This window comes from Vipera berus (assembly GCF_964194415.1).
Source record: "Vipera berus genome assembly, chromosome: 1".
Taxonomy (NCBI): Eukaryota; Metazoa; Chordata; class Lepidosauria; order Squamata; family Viperidae; genus Vipera; species Vipera berus.
The window spans coordinates 239,600,101-239,627,421 of NC_138202.1; the positions used below are offsets into that span (position 1 = coordinate 239,600,101).

General features: G+C 41.8%; 1 protein-coding gene across 1 annotated transcript in view; it reads left to right on the top strand.

Annotated features, from left to right (window-relative positions):
- Positions 1-9,739: 9,739 nt before the first annotated feature.
- TTK (TTK protein kinase) overlaps positions 9,740-27,321 on the top strand; it is a 69,302-nt gene continuing 51,720 nt past the window's right edge. The window contains exon 1 of the mRNA XM_081314761.1: positions 9,740-9,863. The gene's annotated coding sequence lies outside the window, so the exon portion shown is untranslated. The remainder of the gene's footprint in view (positions 9,864-27,321) is intronic.

Consider the following 27,321-nt stretch of genomic DNA (forward strand, 5'->3'; position numbering starts at 1 on the left):
TTTTGTACTCCTAATTCTAAAAAAACCTTTATCATCTCCCAGATCAAGAGCAGTCAGCCCTTGAATAACAAGGTTTGAATAATATGCATAAGCAGGATTTCTCCCCCTTATGGGAAGCACTGATTGGCCATTTCTTCCTGATTATTAGATTAAAAAGTGTTTTGATCAAATCAAGCCAAGCTTTATGTTAAAATAAAAAACCCCAGCAGAAAATGGAAGGAATAGTACACCTTGATTATTTAATGATAAGTTCCTTGAATGAAGAAAGTAACCACCGGAATGATTATCAATACTATCAGCCAACGTCTCTTTTCTTCCTGAGCTGTGGGAGCTTTTGTAACTCCAACTGTTAAATGACCAGTTGTAAATTGAGGACTATCTATACTAACAGGGACATATATTTCTTTGGAAGTATTATGGATTTGCATCTTACAAATTTCATTACATTAATCTGAATATCTTTTGAGTAATAAGTTAAAATTGTGTTATCATACTATCAAGCGTATATTAGGTGTGGTGAATTTTTGCAATATGTATATTGTATTGACTCTGAGGTAAGGATATGCCAAACGAGGAGTTTTATGTTGAAATTATAGTCTCAAGTATGATCAAATTTTAAGTATGTTACTTAGCTGGTCCATACTCCGCAGGTGTATGCTATTGTTACCACATCCACCTCAGTGGGTGTATCACCTAGTTGAAGGTGTGTATTTGTTCACAAGAATAATTTTGCATCATGACTTCTGCATTAATATTCAAACTAATCTTCTTCAGTGGCTTGGGGCAATATAGTGGAGAGTGGGGAGACTGGATGTTGATTATATACATTTACTGGGTTTTGATTTTGAAATTACATAAGAATTGCAATATACTTTTATGTGATAGGCACAAATTTATGAGATCATCTGTCAGCCATGAGTTATACTTGAATGGCCTGAAGTTTTATTCTACAAGACATGGGGATTATTTATGTTTCTTATATATGTCTGTATGTGTATGTGTATGTACTGTACATATGTGTATGTGTATAAATAATGTATGTATGTATGTATGTATGTATGTATGTATGTATGTATGTATGTATACACAGGGCTTTTTTTGTCATAGAACGCCCAGAACGAAGTTCCGGCCCCTTTTTTGGATGGAACCTTCTGTTCTGTACCAGCCTGCTACCGGCCCTGCAGCAAAAGCAGGGACGACCCCTTTACAAACGGCAAGAGGCTGGAATTACGCCTGCCAAATTTATAGCTACAAAAACAAACAAGACACGAACCAAGAAACAAGAGCTTTAAGAAGCACGAAGTATCCAAGCGGTTGCCTTCAGCAAACCAGCCCTCCCCACACATTCCCCTTATATAGAGTTCAGGGCGTGGCTTCTCTCTGCCTCCTTCCGAGAAGCCCCATTGCCTTCCTCTGTTTACTCCTCATTGACTGCCTCCTGCGTCGGGCGTCCTTGAACAGTGCCAGCTGTGGGTCATCTTCATCCACGCTGTCAGGCTCACACAGCTGGGTCTCCGTGGTGACCAAGTGGGAGGGGCCTGGCTGAGGGCTCTCATCAGCAAGATCTTCAACCCCCTCAGCAAGATCTTCAACCCCCTCAGCAAGATCTTCAACCCCCTCAGCAAGGTCTTCAACACCCCCCTCCTCCTCCTCTGAGTCATCCGACCCAACTGCCGAACCCACAGGCTGACCCTGAATCACAACACCTTGTAGGGTAGGCAAGGCGGGTTGTATGACATGTGTGAGTTCTGGCTGGCACCTTTTTTTTTTCTTCAAAAAACCCACTGCGTATACATATATAAACACACACACACACACACACACACACACACACACACATATATATATATATTTACAAAAGTTGTTATTTAAGTCAAGTTACTATTGAGCATTGAGGCACATTTCAGTGCATTTTTGTATCCTAGGGAAATAAAAAGATATACAAATGTATCTAATTAAAACACTAGCTATATCATCACATCACTGTTAAAATGAATATCCTTTAAATGGAATTGAAATATTAAGTGGCAAATTAAAATGGTACATTAACAGATTTTAAGATTAATAAACAGAAAATGAAGATATTATCAAAAATGTGAAAATAGAAGATCAAACAGAACTGATTAATAAAGTGAGTTTTAAGATTAGGAAGGTAAAGTATCTGTCACTATGACAAATATGAACTGTGTGTTATTTCAAAATAATTGTGTTAAGACACGGTATGAAATTAAGAAGAGTATATTAAGATTGGAAAAATTACAATTTGTCTTTGCTGGAGAAAATTTTTGTGATAAAAAAAATCAATATCTTGCCTACAATGGTGTTTTTGTTTCAGACAATATTTGTTTTGTCAACTAATGCACCATTTAAAAAGTGGCAGAAAGATATATCTAAATTTGAGTGGTAGAAGAAAAAACAGTCAGTTAAATATAAGTTGTCACAGATGCAATGGAAAGAGAAGGGTTGGGTTTACCTGATTTGAAATTATATTTTGCAGTTTGATTTGAATAAAAGAGTGGATGTTGCTGACAAATAAATCTTTTATATTTAGAAGGACATGACCTGAAATTTGTGGACCATGGATAGTATAGATATGATAAAGTCAAAGTTAATATGGATTTTAAAAATCATTATATTAGACAAGTGATATTGAGAATATTGGAATAGATACAAATCCAGGTTATGCCTAAAACCACCTTTATATATCTCCACATGAAGCATTTATGGACAAGAAATAACAGGCAAACACATTCAAGAGGAAATGTAAAATAAAACCAGGAGAAGAACTTATGGCTGAATAATACAGTTGTCAATGGTTCTCTTATTTACAATATTTTTATAGTCCATTCAGTCATATCTGATTCTTGGAGACTGCCTGGATAAGTCTCTGCAGTCTTCTTGGTGAGGTTTTTCAGAAGTGATTTGCCATTGCCTCCTTCCTAGGCTTGAAAGAGAGTGACTGGCCCAAGGTCACCCAAGGTTGGTGTGTGCCTAAGGCAGAAGCAGAACTGACCGACTCCTGGTTTTTAGCCTGATGCCTTGAGCACTACACGAAATTGCCTTTCTTATACCGTAATTATTATAAAGAATTATACTAGACAAAAGATTTCATGTTTCTGAACACTTTTAGATAGGTTTGAAATGGAATTGTGTACGTGTATTAATAAAGTTAGTAAATGTATTAATTTTTATTGGCATTTGACATTTGAAACAGAAGAACAAGTGGAGTGTATGATAAACTATGGTAAAAAGTTTGATTATAATATACTGACGGAACAGTGAGAAAATTTGTGGCTGAAAGGATTGAAATGTATATTGTGTTATTATCTTAAAGAGCAGTTTTTTTAAAAAAAAGAATTATGTACCATTGTTACATATCATCAGAGAAATTGTCTAGAAAGTATAACAGCATTTCAAATTTATGTTGTAAATGTGAACAAGAAGAAAGGACATTTTATCATGTTTGGCATATGTGTATAAAAGCTAGAAAATTCTGGATTCAAATACATTAATTCAGAAGATTTTAAAGATTAATATAGAATTGAAATCTAAAGTTTTTCTTTTGTGATTGATGAACAAACAGTTGGAAAAAGGTCATGGAATTTTATATTTATGCATGATAACCAAAGCAAGATTTAATGCACAAAGATGGAAATGTTCTATTTCTATTTTACACCCCCCCTTTTTAAAAAGGATGTCATTATTAAAATGGTACTCCCCAAAATGCATTGAAAAATTGTGTTCTTTCTCTAAAATGCAAACTGAGATGGAGAATGTTTAGCTCCACTAAGAAAATATTTATCTCACAGTAGTGACAGCCCTATTTTCTGCATTTCACAATATCCTCCCATTTCCTAACAGTAGTAGGATACATAGTAGAGCCAGTAGAGTAGATTTAGCATTAAGGCAATGAATAGAGGAAGCTGGTGTAGGCTGTTTAAAGGTAAGAATGAAAAGCAGCTTTACAGTAAAACCTGGAGATAGATTGGAAACCAAGCAAATGCCACAATATTGGAAGTTTATAATCCACAAGCTACTTGTCATCTCAGGGGCTGCCAGAAAGAAGAAGGGAGTCAAGCTATTCTCCAAAGTGCCTGAATGCAGGACAAGAAGCAACGGATGGAAACTAATCAAGGAGAGAAGCAACATAGAACTAAGGACAAACTTCCTGACAGAACAATTAACCAGTGGAACAACCTGCCTCCAGAAGCAGTGAATGCTCCAACACTGAAAGTTTTTAAAAAGAGACTGGACAGCCATTTGTCTGAAATGGTATAGGGTTTCCTGCCTGAGCAGGGGGTTGGACTAGATAACCTCCAAGGTCCTTTCCAACTCTATTATTGTTGTTGTTGTTGTTAGCTGCATTTCTTATTAAAGTTTCCAAATAAACTTCATCTTAATATACAGCACATGAGGACCCAGACTGTTGGGGACAGCAATGCTGACTCTGTAAACTGCTTAGAGAGGGCTATAAAGCACTGTGAAGTAGTATATTAGTCTAAGTGCTATTGCTATTACAATAATCTAATCTGGATATAATGGGCCAAGAATGAACAGAACAAAAGACCCAGCTACAGCCAGTGAGCTAGAAAGGAATTACTAATTAATCTAAATTTCCAGAAATACAGGTGGGTCTTGACTGGTGCTGATAACGAATCCCATGAAATGGTCTCATTATTCAGATTCACACTATTCAAAATGATATTTCTATGGAAAATATGGTAATTGGTTCTGGCTCTATTTGAAATAGGCAAGAAAGCTTTTAAACATACATTGTATATTAATGAAATATTGCAATAAATTATAAAAAGAATACAACTTAAATTTATGGTTAACAAAGTCACTCAGTACTTATAGTAAGCAAAATAAAAACAAATTCTACCATAGATTCAAGCATTCCAACATCCTGTCTTATTTTAGCATTACTATATGACCGTGTTTGGGTCATTCAATTAGCAATAGCAAAAGCAACAGTAATAGCACTTAGACTTATATACGGCTTCACAGTGCTTTACCGCCCTCTCTAAGCAGTTTACAGAGTCAGCATATTGTCCCCAATAATCTGGGTCCTCATTTACCAACTTCAGAAGGATGAAAAGCTGAATCAACATTGAGCCGGTGAGTATCAAACTGCAGAACTGCTGGCAGTTGGCAATCTGCAAAATTAGCCTGTAATACTTGCATTCTAACCACTGCACCACCGTGCCTCTTAAACCTTATTACATCAGGTTTTTGCTCTATTTGTAATAATGAGCCTGTTCTTTTAAAAACATCTATTGTTTTCTCTGGTTGAATCTTCCTTTTCTCCATTTTGCACATACAAAGGTTAAAGGTAAAGGTTCCCCCGCACATGCGTGCTAGTCATTTCCAACTCTAGGGGCCGGTGCTCATCTCTGTTTCAAAGCCGAAGAGCCAGCGTTTGTCCGAGGACGTCTCCGTGGTCATGTGGCTGGCATGACTAGATGCCAAAGGCGCATGGAAACCTCAGACGTAAGAGTATATGTGCTAGCCTCAATTACACACACGCACACGCACACACTAGCCTTGCATTAACTGAATTTTGAGTTGCATTAACTATGATCTGATAACAATTTACAGTTCATACTAAACAGAATCTCACATCACTCAAACTCATACCAATTGTGACCAGTCTACCAATTATTTCGATCTAACTGCATCCTCAGATCTGATTTTTAAAAAAGAAACCTTTAAATCAAATCCTGGATTTAGGGTGTTTTTTTCCCCTCACAGTGATGTTAACATCTTGAGTCAGCAGGAAAGTATGCCAGCACAAATTGCACTTGTCTTGATGGTCAGTGACAAAATTAGTGATTAGTGTTGGCCTTACAGTTAAATGGGCAACCAGTGAAGGAAAGTGATTTGATTCCTCTGGCTTTGTTTTCCTTTCCCCCACAAAATATTCTGAACATGAAGTGGGTCAGGACAATTGTGGATATGTGCCTGGAATGGGATGCTCAGCCATTTTTCGAGTTGTGTTAAGTGTCAGGCATGGAGGTGTTCTGCAGGGCTATTTCTAAAAATAGGTGTAGTGCTTTTTAAGAAGACTGCTGGAATCTTGTTCTGAAATACTGTTTGCAAGTCAGAGGCCTATGCCTTCTCTGTCCTACTTTCCTTAACGTTTTTTTTTAGTCCCAGTAGTATGTCTTACAAAAAGTTAACAGGATTAGGGCTGATATGAACTCCAGGGGAGGAGAGGGTGGAAGATGGTGTTCTATAATTTGGAAGCCATGAAAGAAAAGCCATGTCTTCCCGGGCCCTGCCAAGTGATACGGACTAGCTTACATGACTCTCCTGTCAGTCCTGATGGGATGGGTAGGTGTAACTGGGGATAGAAAGTCTCTCATATAACCCTGTCCCATGCCATGTAGGGCTTTATAGGTCATTAGCAACACCTTGAATTGAATCTGGAAGCAAAATGGCAACCTAACTGGAGCTTGCAGAGCAGAAGTGTAATGGGTGCCAGTCAAGGGGTACTCATTTACATTTCGTACCAGCTGAAATATCCAAATACTACAATTTGTACCACATTGTAGTAAACTATGTTCCTACTTTTGATTCTTAAATATATGCAGGTATATGAAATGACAAGAGTGTTAAAACAGGCAAGATGCAATTGTGGCACCCCTTTCCAAGTCCTGCCTCTTGATGATGATGTTGTCCACTGGGTTGTGTCCGACGCTTGGTGATTTTATGGCCCAGGTCTCTCCACATCTTCCGATCTTGTACTACTTCTTTGAGTTTTTCTACATTCTGGGTAGTGTCATCTTTGATGGTGTCCAGCCACCCTATTCTTTGGCAGCCTGGTTTCCTTTTGCTTCCAGCTCTTCAAAATATAATTGCTTTCTCTAGTGAATTCCCCTCTATGAGATGGCCAAAGTAAGTGAGACGCAGTTTCATGATTTTGCCTTTTAGTGATGTGTCTGGTGTTATGCACTCCAGTACTTGCTTGTTTATCGCCTTTGCTGTCCAAGGAACATGCAGGAGGCTTCTCCAGCACCACAGCTCAAATGAGTTGATTTTCTTCCTGTCTTGCTTAACCCATCCAATATATGGACTTTATTGGTAGATTATAAACCTGTTGAAAACATTAAAAGGTAAAGCCCTCCTCCAATTATTAGTAAATAAATCAGATTAGATATAAGAACACATCTATGGAAAAGCTACCATCAAAATTAATGTAAACAATTCAAAATAAAAGATTAAATGCCTGGGAGAAGATGAATGATGATGTGGGCACTCTAGGGTTAGCATTTCACAAATGCAGCCCCATAGCAAAGAAGATGATCTTTCTTGTAGCCACAAAGATAATTTTATTTAATGACATGGAGTAAAGCCACCAGGAATGATAAACAATTATTGAGCTGGTATGTATATGGGAGAAGATGCTCCTTAAGACATTTTTCCCAATATATTATTCAGGTCTTTAAAAAGCAACATAAGCCCTTTGAAGTTCAGTGAACGTATACATTAAATATGCATAAGATTGTGCCTTAAATATCTGTAATAGTAAATATCCATAAATATTATGTTCATGGTCTAAAAAAATCCTGTCAAAACACATATTTATTTATATGGGTTTTCTTGTCCCCTCATGGCTTCTCTTCTCTTTAAAAAGTCAGAACTGTGATACTTATACACTGATGTGGATCATATATTATTTGCCTGTCTATTGAGAAGTAAATACTATTATGCAGATGTTTTGGACAATAACCTCCACTATCTGATTATTGGCCCCCACCGGGTATAAAGTAATCCAAAGCTTCAGTGGTATCAGGCTTTCCATCCAATTAAAATGAAGCTTAAACAGTGTGACCAGGCTGTACTCTTATCAACACTGTCCTGTGATTGACTCACACTTTTAATTAATGGTAAGAAGAAAGGCTGCTTGAGTAAGCCACCTCTTCCAGTGTGCTTGCCTGAGCAGTGCACTACTTGCTTGCTAAATGGCAGGCCACAAACTAACAGCCTCCTCGCTCTGACCTTAATAAGCTAATCACTTACTGCTGTCATCTCTGGCATGGCTTCTGCCTTACTGCTAAGGGCTTAACAAGGTGAACAATCTGTGCTACTAAGTAATCTTTCTTACAGATTTTTCATTTGTTTGACACCTTTGTTCTTGGGACAAGCATTCTGAAGGGTGGGGCAAAGAATCTGAAGATCCACCCAAGAAAGGAAACCCCTTTATGAGCTGTGTGCCTTTCTTGCTGCTCTTTTTGCAGCTAATGGGGTGGGATCTTCCCCCATTAAGTATCCAGATTTAATTAATAAATCTTTATTGATTTTAAATATCCTGGCATCTTCTGTCGATCATTCATTTTCTGGTATCCAACCCAGGGTTGCTTTAGCCAGCAATAAATACTTACTGTCAGGGCTTTTTTCCTCATAGAACACTCAGAACACAGTTCCGGCATCTTTTTTTGGATGGAACCTTGTAGGATAGGCAAGGCGGGTTGTATGACATGTGTGAGTTCCAGCACCTTTTTCTTTTACAAAAAAAGCACGGCTTACTGTGTAAGAGACATTAAATGCTCTGAATAGATTGTGTAGTTTGCTTATTGTTTATATCCTGCCTTTTATTATTTTTATTTCAAGGCAGCAAATATACAGAATACAGGTAGCCCTTGACTTATAACCATTTGTTTAGTAAGGCCCTTAGTCATAACTAAGGAAATAGAGATGTTCTTTAATATTGTTCAGATGGGTTGGAAGGATGGAAAGGAATCACACTCCAGATTGGCTAGTGAGGTGAGTGCTAGACTTGCAACTATTTAGTCCATATTACAGTACTCACTTCATATTGTATCAGGGAGAGACGCAAGCTAGAATTAAGGAGAAATTTCCTGACAGTTAGAACAATTAATCAGTGGAACAACTTGCCTCCAGAAGTTGAGTGCTCAGTGGCAGTTTTTAAGAAGAGATTGGACAACCATTTATCTGAAATGGTATGTGTTGACAATAGTGATGTAGGCGTTGACAATAGGGTCTCCTGCCTGAGCAGTGGGTTGGACTAGAAGACCCCCCAGGTCCCTTCCAGCTTTATTATTGGCAAACAATAAAAACGATCAACACTCGGCTAGGTTGCAGCTCCTGGATGCGACTTTTGCCAACTCGTACTGCAGAAACGACTTTAGTTTTTCAAGGCTTTGAAAAACCTTTTGTTTCAAATTATACACAGCCTCCAGTCGTTCTATGAGGATATATAAATGCAAAATCTCGATGTAGATGGGGGTGCTTTGGGAGAAGAAAGAGGCCAGCCTGCTAAAGGTCTGAATTCTCACAGACTTTAATCACGACCATCTTTTTACGGTCTTATAATTGCACGTTCTCCGTTCTCTTTGTATGTTCCAATCTCCCGTGCTTATCGGTAGAGATGGGGAAATGGAAGGGTGGGGAGAAAGCGCGGAAGCCTCCGTCTTCTTTTATCAGAGCAACGCTGCAGCGCGCGCACTTCTGGGCTGAAACGAGGAGAACCTGCAGGCGACCGCAGCCCGCGCTGAACTGAAATGCCGTCTCCAAGCGGGATTGGTTGAGCGTGCGCTCATCCCTCTCCGCGCGCCTGAGGCTTTGCTGGCGACTGATTCGCCCGCCGAAACACGTCTTTCAAGCAAGCGGAACCGGCCGTCATTCCCTTTTCCCGGTTGGCTACGGTCAGAAGCGAGCTTCGCCGCTTGCCAATCAAACGACGATCCAATCGGAAGCGGCGTAGCTTCCGCCCTGGAGTTAACCAATCATCTGCAAGTTGTTTGTCGGTGACGAGATTCAAACGCCGGGAAACGGCACCCTCCCCTCGCCCCCCCCGCAAATCCCTTCAGGTGACGAGGAGTGTTAATAACACGAACGTGGTGAGTTGCTCAGTAAATGGCTTCGGTGGAGTCTGGCTCCGTTAGAGAATAGGCCTCCTCTGAAGGCGAGCGCGGTCCCTTCTGGGTTGCGGGCCTCTTCGACGGCCGGGCCTTTCCCACCAGCTTCCCTCCAGCTGGGAGGGGGGGAGCGTTTTCGCGCGTCTTTTGTCCGTTTTACTGCTTTTTCCGTCCCGTCTTGAGTTGCTGTCCTTCTCGGTATATTCATTTCGTTTCCCTTTCCTCGACTGCCGACCTCGCCCCCGGGCTTTTGGTTTTGACTGAAGGCCGAGCCTCCCTATTCGCCGTTTGGGTTCCGCTGATCTCTGAGCAAGATCCTGATTTCCAAATCCCTCACCGTAAAAAAAAAAAAAAGGGGTTGGTCAACCGACCAGTGGTGGGATTCAGCCGGTTCGCCCCACTTCGGCGGAACCGGTGGCTAATTTGTTTTGTTGCCCAGGCCCAGAAGGGACTTCCAGAAGTGGCATCCGCACAGAGAACTTGTTGTTCGCCTATTTGAATCCCACCACTGCAACCGACCCTTATAACAGGAGGCCAGGACGCATTCAAAAGGATCAGGGAGCCAGAGCGAGGCATGGAGTACTGCGCTCAGACGTCCAGTTTGGGGAGAAAAGTGCTCCTGAAAGATTCCATGGATTTCTGTAGGTGGTGTGGGTTTGAATGTCCAGATGTATTCTTCTTTCCCATAAAGTGGTTTTCTAGTTGTGCCATGGGTTCTCAACTTTAGGGGTGCTGCAACTCTCATCCCTTTACCTGTATCTAGACAAAACAATGGTAAAGGTAAAGGTTCCCCCGCACATGCGTGCTAGTCGTTTCTGACTCTACGGGCTGGTGCTCATCTCCGTTTCCAAGCCGAAGAGCCAGCGCTTGTCCAAGGACGTCTCCGTAGTCATGTGGCCGGCATGACTAGATGCCAAAGGCGCATGGAACGCTGTTACCTTCCCACCGTAGTGGTCCCTATTTTTCTACTTGCATTTTTACGTGCTTTTGAACTGCTAGGTTGGCAGAAGCTGGGACGAGTAACAGGCGCTCACTCTGCTACGCGGCACTCGGGATTCGACCCGTCAAACTGCTGACCTGATCGACAAGCTCAGCGTCCTAACCCACTGAGCCTCCGCGTCCGTTAACACAATGGTAGAACCCTCTTATTTTCCAAAACAAGATCTTTCAACAGGAAGCAAACTGGAACCCAGCCAAATTCAAAGCTACTCCTTAAAGGGAAGGATTACTGCACAGCCCCTGAGGGCATTATTTTTACTTTCACTTTCAGCCTTGCTTCCCACAGCAGCAATGCAGAAAAACTTAACTCTGCTACCATTCCTCTGGGCAGAGTGGGAGCAAATACCCAACAGTGATCCAGCCTGGAGCTGACACATCACTGATGCCTGCTGCTGAATCCTTGGAAAGGAAGCAAGTGCTTCCAGTCCTGCTTGGAAAGCTACTTGTTGCCTTGTCCAAACCACTTGCTGGAGAAAGAAGGTATCAACCTAGGTATCAACCTAGGTTGCAGAATAGCATTCTGCAGTTCAGAGTTGCATAAATATTCCACTCAGAACAGAGTCACTTTATATAATGAGATGGGCAACATATAAATTTAATAAATAATTACATCAGAAACATTTTTGTGTAATTAAAACTATTTCTGAAGGAAAAGTAATTTTATTCATGACTATTATCTGCCTCAGTATTGGAATTTGGATAGGAGCAGTCAATCAAATTTCAAATTTATTATAGCCCTGAGCTTTTGTTGGCTAATGTTGTCAAAGTGTAGCTTGAGCCTCACCTTTATAGCTATTTGCATGCTGTTGATTTAGCCATTGAGCGTGTTATAGGTCCCTCTACCCCCCACCTGCCTGTAATTGGTCGTGTCACTCCTGATTCAGTTATACTGGCTGACATCCGCTTCGTGCTCTCCGTTCTGCCTCTCCCCACCCGCCTTGCCAGTTGAGCCTGCTTGTTATGTAACACCTGACTGTCTGGTGTTGCCGAATAATCCCTCCCCCCCGCTATCCTGGTTCAGCCTGCTGTCAGCGTTCTGTATGATTGGTTTTATTGGTGATCTCTCAGTTGTGTTTGTTGCATTAATCCCGCTAATGTTCTGCCACCTCCTCGACCTTGTGGTCGGTCCGATCCATTCTTTCATATCCCTAATTGACTTCCAGCCTCACTGGTATCTCCGTTGGTGTGTGACCTGGATCTTCCATCTCCCCATTCTGAGTAATTATGCAGGTGAGGGGTGGTCGGCGATTTACCCATTCTGCCCCCCTGGGTATTTGTTCATGCTGGTTTAGCGCCTGGTAGGCCAATGGCAGATCGACATGTCGATTGATCGAATGTTGGTCAGACAGCCAGGCTTTCTTCAGCAAACGGCCACCCTTTGTTGGACCCTGGGCAATGACCTCAGCCCCTGCGAAGTTGAACATGTGATTGTGCTCAAACGTATGTGTCCAGACCTGGGACCGTTGCTCATTCTGCCTGACTGCCAACTTGTGCTCATGGATCCTTGTTTGTAAGCGTTTTGCAGTTTCCCCGACATAGTTGCATTTGCAGTCATTCCAATTAATTCGGTAAACCACTGATGACATCTCTTCTTTAGCCAAGGATTCTTTGGGGTGCATCATCCTTGTCCACAGGGTCTGACTGGGTTTGTGTGCCACCTTGTTGTTATGGGCTGCGAGTATCCATGTAGCTGCTTCCGATACCCCATTGATGTATGGAAGTGTCCAGGTGGCAGTTGTCAATCTATTATTGATTGGTCGTGGTTCTCGGTTTCGGCAGCAGCCTCGGATGAAATCTACGTAGTAACCATTCTATATACATACCTGGTAAAATTGTGTCCGTTCTTTCACTTGCTGCTGCTGTGCTGCAATGGGTGTTGACTCTATTCAATAATGTCTGGATGCAGCTGATTTTGTGTGTGGTAGGGTGGTTACTATTGTTGTGTAAAATGCGTTCGATGTTTGTCGCCTTCCGATGGACGCTGGTGGAAAGAGTACCATTGGGTTCCTGGTTAATTGATGCATCTAAAAATGCCAAATTGTTGTTAGTTTCTTCTTCTATCATTAACTGGATATCTGGGTAAATTGAATTGAGTATATCCATGAATTCAGCCTTGTCTTGGCATTTGATGATAACAAATGTATCATTGACATACCTTGCCCAAAATTTAGGCTTATAATCAGCCGTCGCCTTATCTTCTAATTTTTGTAAAATTGCCTCTGCAATTACCCCTGAGATCGCTGATCCCATGGGCGTGCCTTTTATTTGTTCGTATAGATACTGAGCCACGGAACCCCAACTTGCCCAATTCAGAAGACCTTATTCAGTTATTGAATTTCTGCCTCAGGACATACTTCACGTTTGAAGGCAACATATACGAACAAATAAAAGGCACACCCATATGTCTATAGAAGAAAATAAGTATATGGAGTGTAACATACCATACCTACCAGAATAAATCCAAATAAAATACTATTATAAAAAGTTTCAATCCTTAATAGTGGTATGGTATATTGTGCAAATGGTAGAACAGAACTGTGCAACTTGAGATATTATGTTTGAGTCCTTGTCTGAGAGTAGTAACATTAAATAGAAATCTCACTCTCTACCTGGAAATTTCTTCAAGATAGGATATGTAAGATTGTCTATAATTCTTATATAGAGAACAGTATAAGAGCATATGGCCTAGAGAGTTTTTTCTGTTGAACCGTCACTACATGGAAATAACCAAAGATACATAGGAGTACCTTTAAAATATTCATGAAGGACTGCTAAGGGTATTGTATCCAACCTGGCTAAAGTGAAGGCCTTATGAAACTTTAAAATTGGAATGGATGATAAATATATGGCTGGAAGGGCAGTGTATGATACCTTACTTTTAGGCTTATTTGGAAATCTGTATACCAGATTTGTTGCTTTCTAGCATTATAAAAGCCTAATGTGCATAGACTTTCCATTGAGAAGTCCAAGAACTGAATTTTATCTAAGGTTTTTTTAAGCCAAGATGATTTAGGCAAGAGCAGTTTCTTTTGCAGTATTAATAACAGACCTAAGCTGGGACCAATGCTAGCTGTTTTTTGTGTTGTTTTGTTATCCTCTATACAACTTTTGTTCTCTCCTGTCAAAATCATGCCATCTACCCATCACAAAGTACTCCCTACTACTTAGCTCTTTCATATCAACTACTCATCCAGTTATCTGGATTGAATCCATAGCTCGGTTCTCGAATGCAGAGGCCTTCTAGAAAGGCCTCTGACTGAAAAATGCAGGCTGGAGCTCCATTCTCAGCTGCAGAATGAAGCTGCTCCTTCGGCTGCAGAAGAACTGAGCAGGCGAGGCAAGTGTTGATCCATGGGAGGCCTGGCTGCAATGGTAAGCTCCACCCCTCCACCCCTGCCCTACCTTGATTTTTAGGCATGTGCCTTTCCCCAAACTAGGACTTATTTTGGGGGTAGGGCTTATATTAGCCCCCCCCCCCCGAAATCAAGCTAGGACTTATTTTCGGGGTACAGTTGCAAGAAAAAGTATGTGAACCCTTTGGGATTACATGGAGTTTTGCATGAATTGGCCATAAAATGCGCTCTAAACGTCATGTAAGTCACAACAATAGAAAAACACAGTCTGCTTAAAATAATACTACACAAACATTAGCTGTTGTCATGTTTTAATTGAACATAAGATGGAAACATTCACAGTGCAGGGTGGAAAAAGTATGTGAACCTTTGGACTTAATAACTGGTTGACCCTCCTTTGGCAGCAATAACCTCAACCAAACATTTCTTGTAGTTGCAGATCAGACCTGCACAACGATCTGGAGTAATTTTGGACCACTCCTCTTCACAAAACTGTTTCAGTGTAGCAATATTCTTGTGATGTCTGGTGTGAATCGCTCTCTTAAGGTCATGCCACAGCATTTCAATCGGGTTGAGGTGAGGACTCTGACTGGGCCACTCCAGAAGGCGTATTCTGTTCTGTTGAAGCCAATGTTTTGTTGAATTACTTGTATGCTTTGGGTCATTGTCCTGTTGCATCACCCATCCTCTGCGGAGCTTCAGTTGGTGGACAGATGGTCATACGTTTTCCTGCAAAATCTCCTGATAAACTCTGGAATTCATTTTCCCATCAATGACAACAATCCGTCCAGGCCCTGAGGCAGCAAAGCAGCCCCAAACCATGATGCTCCCTCCATCATGTTTTACAGTGGGGATGAGGTTTTGATGTTGGTGTGCTGTGCCTTTTTTTCTCCACACATAGTGTTGTGTGTTTTTCCCAAACAACTCAATTTTGGTTTCATCTGTCCACAGTATATTTTGCCAGTAGTGCTGTGGAACATCCAGGTGCTCTTTTGCAAACTTCAAACGTGCTGCAATATTTTTTTAGGACAGCAATGGCTTCCTCCGTGGTGTCCTCCCATGTACTCCATTCTTGTTTAATGTTTTCCTTATTGTAGATGTGTCAACAAAAATGTTAGCATGTGCCAGAGATTTCTGTAGGTCTTTAGCTGACACTCTAGGATTCTTCTTTACCTCATTAAGCATTATGCGCTGTGCTCTTGCAGTCATTTTTACAGGACGACCACGTCTAGGGAGAGTAGCAACAGTGCTAAACTTTCTCCATTTGTAGACAGTCTGTCTTACCGTGGACACATGAACATCAACGCTTTTGGAGATACTTTTGTAACCCTTTCCAGCTTCATGCAAGTCAACAATTCTTGATCGTAGGTCTTCTGAGAGCTCTTTTCTGCGAGGCATGGTTCACATCAGACAGTGCTTCTTGAGACCAGTAAACCCAAAACAGGTGTGTGTTTTTAAAGGGCAGGACAGCTGTCAGCAACACATCCAATATCATCACACTGATTGGAGTCACGTTTGGCTCACTCCTAGCTCCAATTAGCTCTTGGAGAAGTCATTAGGCTAGGGGTTCACGTACTTTTTCCACCCTGCATTGTGAATGTTTACATGTTATGTTCAATTAAAACATGACAACAGCTAATGTTTGTGTAGTATTATTTTAAGCAGACTGTGTTTTTCTATTGTGACTTACATGACGTTTAGAGTGCATTTTATGGCCAATTCATGCAAAACTCCACGTAATCCCAAAGGGTTCACATACTTTTTCTTGCAACTGTAGGTCTTACTTTTGAGGAAACACGGTAACAGGGTGGTGAAGCACTCTGATGGTTAAGGCAGGGGGGCTGGCAGAGGCTCCTTGGGCAAAGGTGGAGGCTGTTTTGGAGGTGGCATAACTGGAGGAAGCTGAAGGCTGCAGGCTTCCCAGAGGCACAGCACACACACTGCAGCTCATGTTGGATGCAATTCTAGAAGCCCAGTGGGTTGGGTGAGTTGAAGCAAAGGTGATTGCGGCAGGGCAGAATAAATGTGAATAAATAGAACTGTCCTGGTTGATCAACTGCTACTGGAAGTACTGTTGTTAAGCAGTGCTGTCACATATTTCACATAGTCACCACATTGCTAGTGATGAAAATTCTGGTCCCACTTGTGATTTTATTTCCTATACAGCAAGATGCTCAAGCTGAAGGAAACTATTCCAGGTCTTAAAGTAACAAGGGTTCTGGAGAACATGTTAAAAAACACACACGATACTTCAAGGTCATTGTTGGAGGCACACCTAGTAAATCCGTTTCTATTAAGGCTTGCCTCAGAGATCGGTTCTAGCTCCACTATAGTGATTTACCAGAAACCAACTCTGAAAAATTTTGCTATGCCGATAATATGCAATAGTTATCCAAGCCAATGATTTTGAGGAAGTGGAATACAATCTTACTGAGGATCTGAGGACACTAAGCCAATATTATTAGAAGTGGAGGCTATGCCCTAACCCATATAAAACTGAAGTATGCCCCTTCCATCTAAGCAATTGTACAACAAAGAAAGAGTTAAACATATATTTTTGCAGAAAGAGGATAAAACACAACTGCCACCCAAAATATCTTGGAATAATCACTGACTGATCCCTTGCATTTGAAGTAATTGGACAAAAATTGAAAAACAAGAACAACTTGATTAGGAAACATTGCATATAGTGACACAATTATTATTAGTCCTTGAATACTGCTCACCTATTTTATAGGGAAGAAGTCACGCCAACAAGATTGATGTTCATGTTAATGACACAATGAGAATAATATCTGGAGTCCTTAAATACACACGTATATTTGCTGATGTTTCATTTAAACTTACTCTATATTGGTATATTAATGATTGCATGACCTCTGTAGATGCCATATGCTAAATCGGGGATCTTCAAACTTGGCCCTTTTACGAGTTGTGGACTTCAACTCCCAGAATTCCTGACCCAGGTACACTGGCTGAGGAATTCTGGGAGTTGAAGTCCACAAGTCGTAAAAGAGCCAAGTTTGAAGACCCCTGTGCTAAATAAATAAAAAATACAGAATAGAATAGAACAGAATAACTTTATTGTCACTTTGAATGTACACTAATTGGCATACATGAAATTTCATTGCATACAGCTCTCAAAGGGTCACTGCCTCTGATATACACTACATATGACAAATATAAATAAATAAATACAGAATTATGCATATACCCACATATATGTTTGGGTTATGTATACATATGCAGGGCGAGAAAAACGAATCTTGCAAGTTTACCAGACGGATGGCATTGGGAACAAAGCTATTACAGAATGCTAGAAATACTTCGTAAGCTTCTCCCAGAGGGGAGCAATAGAAACAGTCCATAAAGTGAGTGTGTGGGATCTCTAACAATGCTTTGAGCTCTAAGCACATAGCGCTTAAATAAGCTGCATCCTGAATACCAGGAAGTGAGCTTCCTATAATCTTCTCAGGTGTCCTTACCACTCTCTGCATGGAGCTTTTATCTGAGGCACTGCTGCCACCAAACTAGACAATGATGTAGTTTGTTAAAATGCTTTCAGTTGTGCCTCTGTAAAAAGTGGCCAGGACAGAAGGAGAAAGATGTGCTCTCCCCATCCGATGCATGAAATGCAGACGCTGGTTTGCACGTTTCACTAAGGATGACGTGTGGAGAGACCAATTCAGATTTTTAGTTATCTGCACCCCTAGATACTTAATACTCTTGACCACCTCTATGTCTGCATCCTTGATACTGAGTGGAGTATGAGTATGCCGGCTCTTTCTAAAATCTACAGTGATCTCCTTTGTTTTATCAACCGCAAGTCCTGTCTGCTCACCCTGAAGCAGTTGTTTCCATTTCTTTCCTCCTAATGTTAAATACTATACTTGGCTTCTCTTGCTTCTCTGTAATCCTTTAACATTAATTTCTGTGTTGCCACACATTTACTTTCTCACTGTAACAGATCTTTTTCTTGATTTGCCCTGCACAACAAGTTGGGAATTGATTACGTGCATGGGGACAGGTCTGTCCCCTGGTAGAAACCATATGTATCTGCCTTGGTTAAACAGGCTGCCCAATGTGTGAGGGATGATTGTTGCTGTACTTTTACCAATTCATTTTTCAAATGAGCAATCAGAATTCCACCCAGTGTTTCAGTTTGGCCAGAATATATACTGTGTTTCCCCCAAAATAAGATCGGTCTTATATTGATTTTTGCTCCAAAAGACGCATTGGGCTTATTTTCTGGTTAGGGCTTATATTTGGGGAAATGTGGTACTAAATGCATCTGTCCAACTTAACCGGGGCTTATTTTTGGAGTGGAGCTTATATTACGAGCGTCCTGAAAAATCATGCTAGGGCTTATTTGCCGGTTGGGTCTTATTTTTGGGGAAACACGGTATGTATGGACCCTTAACATTGGAAAGCTATGTTAAATCTTTTTCTGAAGATACTAAGGCATGGAATATATTACTTTTATAGCTATCCTAACCTTGTATGTAGAAGGAGATGAAATGCCTTTTTGTAAAATGGATTTGGGAACACAGGTCCTTGGCCCTGCCCTCTCCTACAGTTGCATCGAAGCTCAGTGAGACCAAGGCAGTGGAGAGGATGGCCAGACTTTTGTCATATTATTTGGGAGTTTGTTCTGTGGTATTTCCTGCCACTTGTTTTTTGAACCACTCTGGCTGTTTTAAGGAACAGGAGGAAAGGTTACCATGTAGGTCCAGTAGGTTGTCCTGGCTCCTTTTGGAGGCAGAAATAACCAGCAGTCTTGAAGCAGACGGTGACGAACCCTTCTGAAAAGGCTGTCCCTAGATCCAGAAGATTTGGATAACTATCATCCGATCTCCAACATCCTCTTCGCAGCACCCTAGTAGAAGTGGATTATCTTGCCCTTTCTTGGTCAGACTTATCTTGCCCTTTCTTGGTCAGACCTTGGTGGAGCAGTGGGCTAATGCCTCCTTAAGTAACACCAGCTGCCTGCAATTAGTGCAGGTTCGCATCCCACCAGGCTCAAGGTTGACTCAGCCTTCCATCCTTCCGAGGTAGGTAAAATGAGGACCCAGATTGTTGGGGGCAATTAAGCTGACTTTGTAATAATGCCGCTTGGGTGGGGGGCGAAAGCCCTAATAAGCAGGCATATACATAGAATGAAGGCTACTGCTAAGCTTGTAAGCCGCCCTGAGTCTTCGGAGAAGGGCGGGATATAAATGGAATTAAAAATAAAAAAAAATATGGGATAGAAATAGTGTTGAATGGGGTGTGGGTGTGTGATTGAAGCTTCCTGGTCCTGTTAGACTTCTTGGTGGTCTTTGATACCAATAATTATTCGATCTTGCAGAACCCACTCATCAGAGTCGAGGATTGAGGGCAGTGTTTTGCAGTGGTTCTATTCCTCTTCAGGGGGCAATGTTAGTCTAAAGTGATAGGAGACAAGAGGTTTGGTGATAACCTTGGCTTCTAATATGTGCAGTGCTGCAAGGGTTGGTCTTTTCTGCTCTTTAATATCTATGTGAAACTCCTGGGAGTGGTCAGTGATGATATCATACTCCTGGTGTGCCTAGTGGAGGAGGACTTAGTTGTAATAAAATTGTTATCACCACTTAATTGCACTATTACAGCACATTTTACAGGTAGTCCTCCAGTTATGACAATTGAGCCCAGAATTTTCATTGCTAAGTGAGACAGTTATTGAGTGAGCTTTGCCCCATTTTATAACTTTTCTTGCCACATTTGTTAAGTGAATCACTGAGGTTGTTAAATTAGTAACATGATTGGTAAGCGAATCTATCTTCCTCTTTGACTTTGCTTATCAGAGGGTTGCAAAAGATAATCAGATGACCCCAGGACACTGCAACCATCATAAATATGAAGCAGTTGCCAAGCATCCAAATTTTAGTCATGTGACCAGGGGGATGCTGCAACAGTTGTAAGTGTGAAAGATGGTCATAAATCACTTTTTTCAGTGCCATTGTAACTTTGAACAGTGTCTAAACGAATGGCTGTAAGTTTGGGACTACCTGTATATTGCGTTGCTCTTAAAGACAATTTAAAAACTACAATTAGTTCATAATACAGTGACTTGTGTACTCTGATTCTCAGCAATGGGAACAGCTATATTTGAAGAAATTAAAACAGAGAAATATATTATGAAGACAGGCTATGGAGAACAGTTAGATGAAAATCTATATTCTATAGAATATTGTTTGCATGAAGAAAAAAATTAAATTGGAACTTTTTGCAATTCTCCTTTCTAGTGGATTAGGTGTGTATCAGAAAGCATTCTAAATGTGTCTACCTCCCTAGAAGGTAGGTAGACACATTGTATACAGTGTGTACAGTGTGTCATCAAGAAGTGGGTCAATTGAGATTCAAAAAGCATTTGCTTCTTTCCAAACTCTTACAAGTCCATATTTGTTCAAGATCCTAGGATCAGTTAAGGCAAGGGAGTGTTTGTGAAAAAAAATCAGTTTAATCAGAGGAACAAACTGAGCAAAACCTTTTATTGCCAGTGGGAATAGTTGCTTAACACTTCCTCTCACTTCCACTTGAGTGAGATTTGGGGCATTAGGTCTGGTGTTGGTATAAAACTGTGTTTCTTAATTCCTGTGTGAGTGTGGGAATGTCTTGTTGAGAGCAAGATTCTAAAGTAGTAATCTTGCTTAATTTTAAAGGATTATTTAAGATAGATTGAAAGATTTTGTGTCTTCATGTGCATATGTAATTATGTTAGAAAATGAATACTGTTGACATTTGCTTTCCAAATTGTTATTTCAACTTACAGTGGTGGAGTTCTTTATAGGATTATGTTATGCTTGTTGTCATTGCCCAGTACGAGTAACTGAGAGGAGTGTTTTCTTAGCCAATATGTTAAGCTTCAAGTCACTTTAAAGTTATGTTAAACAAAAGAATTTATTGGCCAAATTACAGAGTTATAGATAATGATCAAGTATGGTTGATACTTGAAGGATAAAATCTAAAAATATATCCTATCTTTTCCTTTAACTATGGATTTCCCTAGCTCTAACCCACCAAGTTAATGATCAACAGAGCTTGATAAACTGAATCTGTAAAACCAGATGTGATTGTCAAGCACCTACCCCAATGCATATTGTGGGTTGCATTTCACTTTTGTAGATTGGAAGGTAACTAGGCCTGATTTGTTGTAATACTTTTATGGATGTCTTTGAAAGTATCATCGCTGCAGTCTCAGTTCTTACAGTCAGGACCTGGCTATTTTGAATAACTATCATCTGGTCTCCAACCTTCGCTTTCTTGCGAAGGTTGTTGAGAGCGTGGTGGCGCATCAGCTCCCTCTGTTCCTGGAGGAAGCGGATTATCTGGACCCGTACCAATCGGGCTTTAGGCCCGGGTACAGCACGGAGACAGCATTGGTCTCTGGTGAATGATCTCTGGCGGGCTTGGGACAGGGGTTGTTCCTCTGTCCTAGTCCTATTAGACCTCTCAGCGGCTTTCGATACTATCGACCATGGTATCTTACTGCGGCGCCTCGGGGTTGGGAGTGGGGGGCACTGTTCTCCAGTGGTTCTCCTCCTACCTCCTGGGACGTTCGCAGTCGGTACTGACAGGAGGGCAGAGGTCGGCCTCGAGGCCTCTCGTTTGTGGAGTTCCTCAGGGGTCGGTCCTCTCGCCTCTCCTGTTCAACATCTATATGAAGCTGCTGGGTGAGATCATTCGTGGTTTTGGAGTGGGGTATCATCAGTACGCCGATGATACCCAGCTTTTCATCTCTACTCCAAACCACCCCAGTGATGCCCTCGATGTGATGTCCCATTGTCTAGAGGCGGTTCGGGTCTGGATGGAGAGGAACAGGCTTCGGCTCAAGCTGGCAGATGTTATCTCAGAATCATTGCACCACATCTTTCAAAAATCCTGGAGCACCAGGGAGGTACCAAAGAATTGGAAAAGAGCTGATGTGGTTCCCATCTTCAAGAAAGGGGAAAAAACAAACCCAGGAAACTACAGACCAATCAGTTTAACATCAATACCTGGGAAGATCCTAGAAAAGATAATAAAAAAACAGATCTGTGAACAACTAGAAGCAAACAAACTTATAACTAGTAGCTAGCATAGGTTTGTTAAAAACAGATCATGCCAAACCAATCTTATTTCATTCTTTGACAAAGTGACTAAACTAATAGATCAGCAAAATAGTGTCGACGCAGTACACTTAGACTTCAGTAAGGCATTTGATAAAGTAGACCATAGCCTACTCCTTGGTAAGATAGAAAAGATAGAATAGACAACATCATCACCAGATGGATCTGTAGCTGGCTGGCAAACCGAACTCAACGAATAGTCGTCAATGGCACTACATCCACACGGAGAGAAGTAAGCAGTGGGGTACCATAAGGCTCCGTCCTAGGCCCAGTTCTCTTCATTAACTTCATCAATGACTTAGATGAGGGAATTGAAGGAGAACTCATCAAATTTGCAGATGACACCAAACTGGCAGGAGTAGCCAACACCCCAGAAGACCAGCTAAGGTTCCAAAAAGATCTTGACAAACTTGAACAATGGGCCTTACCCAACAAAATGAGTTTCAATGTGGAGAAAGCAAAGATTTACATTTAGGCAGGAAAAATCAAAAGTACAAGTACAGATTGGGCAAGACCTGGCTTAAAAACAATAACTGTGAGAGGGACCTGGGAGTTCTAGTGGATGAACACTTAACCATGAGTCTGCAATGTGTAGCAGCAGCCAAAAAAGCAAATACAATCCTGGGTTGTATAAACAGAGGCATAGAATCACCATTTTATAAAACCCTAGTAAGACCACACCTGGAATACTGCAGCCAATTTTGGTCACCGTATCACAAAAAAGATGTTGAGACCTTGGAAAAAATTCAGAGAAGAGCAACTAAGATGATCAAAGACCTGGAGACTAAAACATATTAGGAATGGCTGCAGGACTTGGGTTTGGCTAGTTTAAAGAAAAGAAGACACAGTGTAGACATGATAGTAGTATTCCAGTATTTGAGGGGTTGCCACAAAGAAGAGAGGGGCAAATTATTCTCCAAAGCACCAGAGGGCAGGATAAGAAACAATGGTTGGAAACTGACCAAAGAGAGAAGCAACCTGGAATTAAGGAGAAACGTCCTGACAGTGAGAACAACGAGCCGGTGGAATAGCTTGCCCCCAGAAATTGTGGGCGCTCCATGACTGGAGGTTTTTAAGAAGAGACTAGACAGTCACTTGTCTGAGATGGTATAGGCTCTCCTGCTTGAGCAGGGGGTTGGACTAGAAGACTTCCAAGGTCCCTTCCAAATTCTATTCTATTCTATTCTATTCTATTCTATTCTATTCTATTCTATTCTATTCTATTCTATTCTATTCTATTCTATTCTATTCTATTCTATTCTATTCTATTCTATTCTATTCTATTCTATTCTATTCTATTCTATTCCATTCCATTCCATTCCATTCCATTCCATTCCATTCCATTCACATTTTTTGCAGCTTGGTATCATTTTCCTCATTCACTTATATTTTCTGCCCCAGCTTCTTATGAACTGGCCTCATGGAAGGGTCTAATGAGAAATTTTATGGATGTATGAAAGGATCCAGAAGATAAAAATCCATTTTATCCAACACTAGATAAATTTCAAATCAAAACAGTTCATAATAAAACCTTAGTTTCATCATTTTTTAAAAACTTCTTCATGCAATTATTTTTTTCCAGTTTTGATCAAGTCTGGTATTTCAGTTATTATAGTTCTAATGATTCTGCATTGTATGGAATCAAATACATCAATCCTCTGTTATTAGAATTTACTTGAACTTCAGTAAGGCATTTGATAAAGTAGATCACAACCTACTACTTGATAAGATAGAAAAATGTGGGTTAGATAGCATCACCACCAGATGGATTCATAGCTGGCTGACCAGCCATACTCAGCGGGCTGACCGGCCGTACTCGTGTCCTTAATGGAACTGCATCTACATGGAGGAAAGTGTGTAGTGGGGTGCCACTTTAGAATGCCTTGGTAAGGCCACACTTGGAATACTGCATCCAGTTTTGGTCACCACAATGTAAAAAAGATGTTGAGACTCTAGAAAGAGTGCAGAGAAGAGCAACAAAGATGATTAGGGGACTGGAGGATAAAACATATAAGGAATGGCTGCTGGAATTGGGTATGTGTAGTTTAATGAAGAGAAGGGCAGAGCCTGGGGTTGGGCGGGTGGCGCCCAACGGCCTCGGGGATGCGCCCGTTGGAAAAGGATGGTGGCAACGGCCACACAGAAGACAGGCGCGGCGCTGAGGCGACGGATGGAGTGCGGTCTGGGATGATGCAGCGTCTCTGCAGCCTCACTTCGGAGGGGACTCGCTACCTGCCTGCCCTCCCGCCTCCACCGCTCCTCTGGCGCTTCACGTCTAGCTCTACGGCAGGCCTGCAAAGGGCGATGGGAGAGGATCGGGCTGATCGCCTTACTAGTAACTGGGACTCCGACGCGCCTTCCCGGCCATGTGTGCCTTAGGGCCGTGCTTCTGCCAGGGGGCGGGGCTCCCGGAGGCAGGGCCAATGAGGAGCCCTGCGAGGGGGCAAGCACTGGGAGCCGTAGTTGAAGGCTGAAACGCCTTCAGCTGTAACTCCTCACACGTGTTTGTGTGTGTGTGAGCAGGGATCAATGCTGCTTTCCAGGTGATAAATGCTTCTTTGGAGCTCAGCAGATGCGCCGGGATCACTGCTGCTTTCCAGGTGATTGGTGCTTATTTGGGGCTCAGCAGAAGCACCAGGATCGGCACTGAGCTCCAGCTGGAGCCTGGTGCTGATCCTGGTGCTTCCGCTGAGCCCTGACAGCCCCGAAGAAGTGCCGACCAGCTGGAAAATGGCGCTGATCCCGGCGCTTGAGCCCTGGCTGCCCCAAAGAAGCACCAAACAGCTGGAAAGCAGCGCTGATCCTGGCGCTTGAGTCCTGGCAGCCCCAAAGAAGCAGCGATCAACTGCAAAGCGGTGCTGATCCCAGCGCTTGAGCCCTGGCAGCCCCAGCACTGGGCCGCCACCTCCCTCCCAGATTCCTCACTGGCTGTGGCTGCCGCCAGGAAGCCATCAACCCGCCAGGAGTTCTCCGTGGACTGGAGCCCATCGGTGGAGGTCTGGGCCGGCCGTACAGAGTCACCAGCTGATTGGAGCGTACGGCCAGCCCCGACTTCCGCCAACGGGCTCCAGTCCACGGAGAGCTCCCGGTGGGTCGACGCCGCAAGGCCGGTGCATGGGCGTGCCGGGGGGGAGGGCAGGAAGGCGACACCGCGTACCACCAGCCCGGTGCTCGTGTACCATCAGTGGTACACGTACCACCGGTTGAGAAGTCCTGGTTTAGATTATTGCAACAGACACTGGAAAGCTTGTCAAAGGCCCTTTCTATTTCCAGTTATACTTAACCAAAACAAAGTGGAGCTGTTTTTCATTTTTCTTTTTCAGGCTTTCTATTTTTCCTGTCAGATACTTTTTCTGTAATGGTTCAGCATTCTCCTTCCACTTACATACCTTCACGTACAGCAGGATTGGTGGAAAACATGTGCTTGGAGATAAATGTGCTTCATTTAAGAGAATGAAAGTTTGAGGTGTTTATTAAACAGAGCCCCTGTCCCCTTCCTTCAGAACAGATGTATGCAGACGTTAGCTACACCACTAAAAAGGAACAGGGGGACTAGAAACAATTTATTTTTGAGAGCAGAATTCTTTAAATTAATCTGGTTCACAGAAATGTTACAAAGAAGTAGAAATAAAGGAAGATTTGAATGTTTTTCCTAGCAAAATATCACCAATGCATTTACTAGTAGATAAAAAAATGACATCTTACATTCTAGATTGTATATTTTTGGTTTAGACTCAGAATGAGGATGGACTGGGGAGAGGCAAATGTCGAAATTTTGTGAGGTGGCTTTGTACTGCTTCAACTGGTTGCTTTTGGAACTTTTCCCATCTCTGTATGTCATGACTAGATAGTTAATGTGCTCCCCTGCCAGGAAACCTGAATGTATATGCTACACGTGATTATGTCACATTTTCAGAAAAGTTGCTTGGCTGGCTTTGTGGGAACAGAGAAAATATTGCATTAAAAACTAAGCTGAGCTCTATAGAGGGCGTATCTATGGGAGTGAGTATGGATATGGTTTCTTATAAGGAACTACTTAGATTGCAAGGGAATGATTGACAACCTAAACCATTAGAGGAGTTAAGACAAGAAAACATAAGTTACTCTTGGTTTCAATATACCCAATTGAAAGCTAGGTGGAAGTCAGATCAAAAGGTTGGCATCACAATTACAGATCAAAATTTAGTAAAGCAAATTAGAGATTTAAATTGTGCACATATAAAGAGGATATATAATGCTTTAATTGAATTGGATTCGGAAACGGAACTGGTTAAAGACTGTATGATAAAGTGGTCACAAAATATTCAGGAACCAATTTCGTTGGACACCTGGGAGATAATTTGGGTCAGAAATGTTAAATTTACTCAGGCTCAAAACTTAAGAGAAAATTTTTATAAAATGTTTTATAGATGGCATCTGGATCCCAAGAAGTTGTCCAACATGTATCCTAATTTACAGTCTAAATGTTGGAGGTGTGGTAGTTTAGAAGCTACTTATTTTCACATGTGGTGGACTTGTAGAAATATAAAAGCTTTTTGGATTAAAATTTGGTGGAACATTCAAAAGATTTTTAAGAGAAAGATAAAGTTTTCCCCGCAATTGTTTTTATTGGGTATTGTAGATTGTGATGTTAAAGAAACTACCGTATATACTTGAGTATAAGCCGACTCGAGTATAAGCCGAGACCCCCAATTTCACCCCCAAAAACTGGAAAAAGTTGTTGACTCGAGTATAAGCCGATCCGCCGTTCTGCAAGCCTCTGCCGCCAGCAGAGGCTCGATCCGCCATTTTGCAAGCCTGAATACACAGGAATACCCTGTGTGGCCTTGGCTCTCCGGGAAGCCCTGGCTGTCCGCTTCCTCGCTCCACGCTGCTATTCGGGGCCCGCGCGTTCCCCCGGGCAAATCGCGGCACCCAGCAGGCGAGGAAACACGCCCGCTCCAGTCGCCCCCCCTTCCCTCA